Genomic DNA, 6,947 nt, shown 5'->3' on the forward strand with positions numbered 1-6,947 from the left:
CTCCTCCTCTGCTTCCTCCCCTCCTCTCGGCCCTCCCCTTCCCTGAATGCTAAGGGGGGAGGGGAGGAGGAAGAGTTCCAAGCTGGTCTCTGATGCCATGGTCTCCACGGCAACACTCCCAGGCCAAGCCAATGGACAATAGACTTCTCCCTTTGGGCTGCTGCTCACAAGGTTTGAATTCCTCCTAGACCCTAATTCCAAATGACCAGTGGGGGCGGCGCTGTCTAAGCAGTTTGTGACTGTCTTGCCAAGATCCGGGGCCACCAACAGGCTGCAGGATAGGGATGGGCCCCCACCTTGTGGAGGAGGTGGCAGCGTCTCTGGTCTGAGAATTTATCCACAGAAAGGTACCGGAGGCACCCCAGGGTGGACCCCCAGCTCCCTGCACCTCCATGGGGTGTCAGGCTCCTGGCTGTGGCCTAGGAGCAGGCGGGAAGGGGGCCTGGGGTGAGGGGCCACTGTAATGTTCTATTTGGTCTTCTGGAGGTCTTGGAGCAACCTTCTTTTCAGCAGAGTAATCAGCATGAGGACAGCCAGGTGTTAAAGTCCAAATCTTTTATTATCTCCTTCACAATCTAGTTTCCTTGCCTGGGGCTGGGCAGCTTTCTGGAGAACCTTTCAGACCCACCTTGGTCTCCATGGGGGAAGTGCAGGAGATCAGTCACTAGGAGCCTGGCCAAAGATGGAATGAATCTCTCTCCTTGGCTCTGAGAGCTTGAGTTCCTGCCTCCAGTTCACTTGTCCTCTCTGGCTCTGACCCTGCCTGAGGTTGTCCCAGCTTATATGCTCTCTTATAATTACATTATCATACAAGTGAATCTTGTAGAACTATATTAAGTACATGTATTGAACTAGAGAACTATTCATTACCATGGTAAACTAGATAACCATTGTCTTATCAATTCCACTGACTTAACACCTTGTTAAGAATCCTTGTTTCAGAGTTCTGACCCATACCATCTCCTGCTTTCTTTTGTTTTAGAACATAAGGTGGTCACACCCTCCCTGACTTCTCAAGGAAGTGAGAACCCAAACAAAGGACGTGATCACACCTTCCCTGACTCCTCAAAAGAGGGGTGAAAACAGCAAAAGAAGGAGGTGATCACACCCCTCCCTGATGTCTCAGGAAGGGAGATGAAAACCAAAGGAAAATGGGGAATCAAACCAGATTTGCGAGTTTCTGAAGGGTCTCACTCTTAAAACGGATATACATAAATCCATCAACACGGGAGTTATTACATAATACATAACAATATAACACAGGCTAGTAGTGATGTAACAAATAACATGAATCAACATGATGAATTATATATGTCCATAAGTCCTTGAAATAGTCCAAAACCAATCTATAATCCATTATTTCATGTGTCAGGAATCCAATAATTCCTGAAAGTTTTGAAGTCCTGCAATAGTCTCATCTTGTGTTAGGGAATCCAATGATTCCTGCAGATTTTGAAGTCCTGTATCAGTCTTGCCATGTCTCAGAGAATCTAATGATTCCTGAAGATTTTGAAGTGTTGTATCAGTCTCACAAGGTCTCAGGGAATCCAATGATTCCTGTGGGTTTTGAAGTTCTGTAACAGTCTTATTATCAGCCATGCTCTTTCAGTATCAGATATTTCTTAGGTCTTCTCCTTTGTTTCGAAGTTTTTCTCATTTTCTATCTCTCTCCATGGACAAGGCGAACACGGCTCATTGGCACTGATCTGATTCCTTCTCCATCTGTAGAAATACAAGCAAACCCTTTCCCCCAAGCAGTTAACCTATCTAGTCCTTTCCATTCATTCACCACTTTCTAGATCTCTCCTCATCACTTGGCAATTACATGGAGCTGCTCACACTGGATACTGCCTTTCTTTCAGGTTAAAAAGCCTGTGTTCTCCCCAATTGTAATCCCTTTCTCCCATTTGATTGCTTTTCTGCTGATTGATCATATCAGAGTCCTGAACTTCTAAAGACTCTCTCAGTGTAAACTGGTATACCATCATGCCCCACCTGTTTTTTGTTTGAGGTCTTAGAACTGGGCTCACCCTCTCATTTCTCTGGGTCAATCTACATTATGAGACCCAGTGGAAGCCCTTGTTGTATTCTGTACATGGGGGTTTGGGGTCTTGTTCTCTTACCCTGTCTTCTCATTCTATCTCTACATCTATATTGAGCTTTCAGATGTCCAATTTTACCACACTGAAAGCATTGAAGAGTCTCTCTGGAAATCTCTCGCCATGAGGGACCCTGTCTTCCTATGTTCTGCATGATAGCCTGGGTATAAAAGGCATTTGTGCCCACTGTGGTACAGTGTCTTATGATCTATTCTAAAGGAGCACCCTTGTGTAGTCAATTCTTCTACAAACTTCATTAGCATTTTCTTTAGCAAGTTGTTTAATCATTATTCCTGTTGCTGCATTTTCTCCAACAGTTCTTGTGACAGCTGTCTGTAGACTGTTTTAGGCCAGAACTCTGAATTTGAAACAAGGATTCTTATAAGGCGCTAACTCATGGAATTGATAAATACAATGGTTATCTAGTTTAGCATGGTGCTAAATAGTTCTCTAGTTCAGTACATGTACTTAGTACTTAATATAGTTCCACAGGATTCACACCTAGGATAATGGTGTATATAACAGCCAACCAGGACTGAACGACATTCATTTAATCTTCAATCAGGCCCTGGTGGCTCTCCTGAAGGATCAGCATTATGGTGGCAGGCCTGTCCTCCTTAACTTCTCCACTGAAACCAAGACTCCAAGGCCTTTAAGAAAGCAACCGGGCCCCAGAAAAGGAGACAACACTTTGAAAGAGATAATAAAGGATTTGTACTTTAACACCTGGATGCCTCTTGTGGTGATTACTCTGACTGAAAGGAAGACATCCCCAGAGACCCCCAGAAAACCGAACCAGATTAGTCTGATTAGTTCCTTTTTATTCTGCTGATTACAACAGATGTTCCACAAAATCAGCAAAGGGTTCATTTGAACCTTGCTCTATTTTCATAAAGGCTTCCCCTCTTCTTTTTGTCCTGGGAGGGAGCCCCATGCTTTGATACCAGCAGCAGCAATTTGCTCATACGCTGCTATGGGGTAATTAATTTGCACTGAAGTGTCTGCATACTGACCTTTACCTGCTAGTTGGTCAAAAGTGATTTGTATATTAACTCTAGCTTGCCTATTTCATTGGGCTTGTATCCTACATAGTTCAATATACTCCAAAAGCCACAAGTTTTGTCCAGGTTCTAAACATGTCTTTGCTATAGATTTCCAATCATTAAGGATTAAAATTTCATAAGCCAAATTCTCTAGTACCAACTTAACATAAGATGATGTAGCCCCATAAAGAGTGCAACTATTTTTCAAATCCTTGATTTTTCCCAGATCAAAAGGAGTGTATCTTCTCCCTTGTTGACCTGAAGAATCAAACTTCAATAAGAGAGTATGCATTTATTTGTAAGTCAGATATATCCTGTCCTCCTTTTTTAGCTTTAGTGCCTTTTGTAATCTTGTCATAGGCTGCTTCATAGGTGGCACTGATTGTGTCATTGCCCCTCTATCTTCTCCTTCTCCCTCCACCCATGAAGGGTTAATTGAGGGGGGTAGGTCAAGGGTTAGGGAGTGCCCTAATGGCTTCTGATGTGAAGCACTACACTCCTTAATTTCATCAGAATTGTACTTAACTCCTTTCTTGTCTAATTGTTCATCCATTTCACCTAGTTTGTCAGTATCCTCCCCCCTCCTGAACTTTCTTCCTTATTCTAATACCTATCATTCTAATAATTCTAAAGCCAATTGTATTAAGTTATATGTTTAGAGGGTTTCTTTAGGAATAGAATTAGGACCATGATCACTGTAATATTCACATAGTTGCTCTCCTACTAATTTCCACTCGTCTGCATCTAATTCTTTTTCCTTAGAGAACCAAGGAGATGTGTATTGTAGTGTTTCTAAAAGTTCAATGATCTGCTCCCAAGTTTCAATCAACCTTGGCTTTTAATGAGTTTAACTATGCTTTCCACACATTTTCCTTGAAGTGGAAAAGGCTTCATTCTAAACATTTGTCCTATTTCAGCTGAAACACTAGTTTAGCCCTGTACAAAGTTTCCTTCTTGTCTATTTTTGACCTTACCCTAATTTCTGGGTCACAGATGTAGGCCTCACATTGGGCGCCAAAATGAAATGTTCTATTTGGTTTTCTGGAGGTCTTGGAGCAACCTTCTTTTCAGCAGAGTAATCACCACGAGGATAGCCAGGTGTTGAAGTCCAAATCCTTTATTATGTCCTTCACAATTTAATTTCCTTGCCTGGGGTCTGGGCTATCTTTCTTGAGAGCCTTTCAGACTGGCCTTGGTCTCAGTGGGAGAAGTGCAGGAGGCCAGCCACCAGAAGCTTGGCCAAAGATGGAATGAATCTTGCTCCTTGGCTCTGAGAGCTTGAGCTCCTGCCTCCAGTTCACTTGTCCTCTCTGGCTCTAACCCTGCCTGAGGTTGTCCCAGCTTATATGCTCTCTTATAATTACATTATTATAGGTGTGAATCTTGTAGAACTGTAGTAAGTACATATAGTGAACTAGAGAACTATTAAGCATCATGCTAAACTAGATAACCATTGTCTTATCAATTCTAATACCTTACCTGACTTAACACCTTGTAAGAATCCTTGTTTCAGAGTTCTGGCCCATAACAGGCTGGAGCTCTTGGGCAGGGAAGACGGCATCTGGCTCTGGACATTCTGGAAGGCTTCCTGTAACTTCCTAAGGATGGGCTGGGAAGAGGCTCAACTACATCTCCTGAGAGCCCCTTCTCCAAATAGGGATTTCCTTCCTTCGAGGAGTCCTGGGGGGCCCAGCTCCCAGCCATGTGCAGTCCCTCTGCTGGGCTTCCCGGAGTTAGGAGAAGACACATGGCAGCCCCTTGTTTAGAGCCACACTTCCAAGAAGGGAAATTTCTGTCAGCTTCCAAGAGGAGGCTGCTGCTCTGGGTGGCCCCAAAGGGGCAGGATTCAGGAGGCTGCTGCTCTTCCTGGCTTCGGGGAGGCAGAATTCGGGAGGCTGCTGCTCTCTCTGGCTTTGGGGAGTCAGGATGCAAACCTGCACTGAGGCTAAGTTTGTCTCCTGGCAGCTGACAAAGAATAACAGTAACAGCCCACAAAGCCTCAGTGTGTCAGGTTAGTAGAGGCAGATAACAGCTGTCTAATGAGGAACCCCTTCCAGTCTCCCCTGAAGTCCAGCAAATCAAGGAGGAGCTCTGCAGAATCCCTGGGCACGTAGCTGCATCTGTTCCTGCATGGCCCAGATGATGGTCCACATGGGGCTTCTCATGCTCGGCTCATTACCTGGAAATGTGCTGCAGCCCAGGGCACCCACTCTGTACCTTCCTCTGCCCTTCTGGGACAGCTAGGATTTGAATTCTTCTGATATGGGGGTCATGCTTCCCAGAACATTCAAAGACTATTAGTGCTGAAAAGATGAACAGATGTCCAAAGGAAGGTTACATAGTTCTCCAAATTTGGCCACTCCCATTTCCTGGATTTGACTCTGGCTTCTAAATCTGTGACATCAAGTATGGAGATGGGCAGTAGGACTTCTGCCATTACTGAACAGGAAACTTCATCTGTATCTGTCCATAAACACGAGCAGGTCCATCCATTTCATATCCCCCTGGCTTCATCCTTCCTGCTTTGCCCATCCTTCCTCTCAGCATGATCTGGTCGAACTGTCCCTGGGTCTTACCCTTTGTCCGATTAGTTCCTTTTTATTCTGCTGTTTGGTGAAGTGGTTTGCCATTTCCCAAAGCCTTCTCTTCTCTCATCTGAACTCCAGGCTCCACAAAGTTGGCCACCACACCTGTGTTCTCACTGACTTATTTTCACAACTTGTCCTATGAGAATACCATCTGAGAGGTGAGAAAAGGTATTAACTGAACACTCATTGAATATGAGACACTCAAAAGCATCGTGGCATCTATGGGGCTGGTCCAGTCAATCTCACCTCTAATAACTGTGGAACCAAGGCCCAGATTGAGGGGAACAACTGCCAAGTCTCAGGGGAGGGCCAGAGTCAGGATCGGAACCCATCTCTGACGCCTCAGTGTCCCTTCCACTCTGTATACCCTACAAAAGGTCACTACTATGGCTGCATTGCTCTCTAAGCAGAAGGGACTTGGGTGGGGAAAGTCAAACTCAGAAGGTGGAGGTGGGGACAGGGAGAGAGTTAACCTAGAAAGCATCAAGTTCTTATGAGGCTCCCGGCATGATAAATGACAGTGCTGACCCCCGCAGAAGGCCATTTTACATCTGACACCTGCCCCCAGGTGCTAGAGTGAGAGCCCCTGGAACAAGGGGGAAGGAATGCAGGTCTAGGGCAGGCAGAGGGCCAGAGCCCAGCTCTGAGTTTGGACCTTCTCTGACCATAAACACCACATGATCACATGTCTGGTAAGTAAGTGGTGGTGGTGGACTCCATGCTGATGTCTGATGCTGCAGAGCCCCTTGGGAGCTTCTCCTTCCAGGTGTCCGGGCCAGTCTGGGAGTGCCCCAGAACCTCTAGTAAGGAAGTAGTACCGGACATGGTAGAATGGGCTGAAGAGTGCGATCAAATGTTTCCCACTTCTTCCAGGGTTTAAAAAAAACAAGCCTTGTCTTGGACCAAGAACATCCTCGAGGTGAATACAGCATAAACAACAGAAATGAGCTGCGCAAGGTTCTGCACCTAGAAATGCTTTATAAGGAAAACAAGGTGGGTGACTTTAAGGGGACAGGGCACTGAAAGTCAGGGGGGGAGGGTGGCAAGTGCAGGAGCGGGGGCTGGCAGCGAGATGCCCAAGACCGCTGACCTAAGCGGTCTCCTACTGAGAAGGGAGAGGTGCCCTTTCTGGTGGCTGCTTCCCATACTCTCACTCTGACCCAGACCACCACTCTCGGGCTCTCTCCTTTCCCCACAAGATAATTTTTCATCACCGA

The 6,947-nt window shown here is 45.6% G+C and overlaps 1 long non-coding RNA gene across 1 annotated transcript; it reads left to right on the plus strand.

Moving 5' to 3' along the window:
• Positions 1 to 286: 286 nt before the first annotated feature.
• On the plus strand, positions 287 to 6,725 carry LOC116421514. The gene is made up of 2 exons (XR_004231903.1): positions 287 to 347; positions 6,604 to 6,725. It is a non-coding gene; the product is annotated as an uncharacterized LOC116421514 (long non-coding RNA).
• The last annotated feature ends 222 nt before the right edge of the window (positions 6,726 to 6,947 follow it).

This window comes from Sarcophilus harrisii, chromosome 1 (genome assembly GCF_902635505.1).
Source record: "Sarcophilus harrisii chromosome 1, mSarHar1.11, whole genome shotgun sequence".
NCBI classification, from domain to species: Eukaryota; Metazoa; Chordata; class Mammalia; order Dasyuromorphia; family Dasyuridae; genus Sarcophilus; species Sarcophilus harrisii.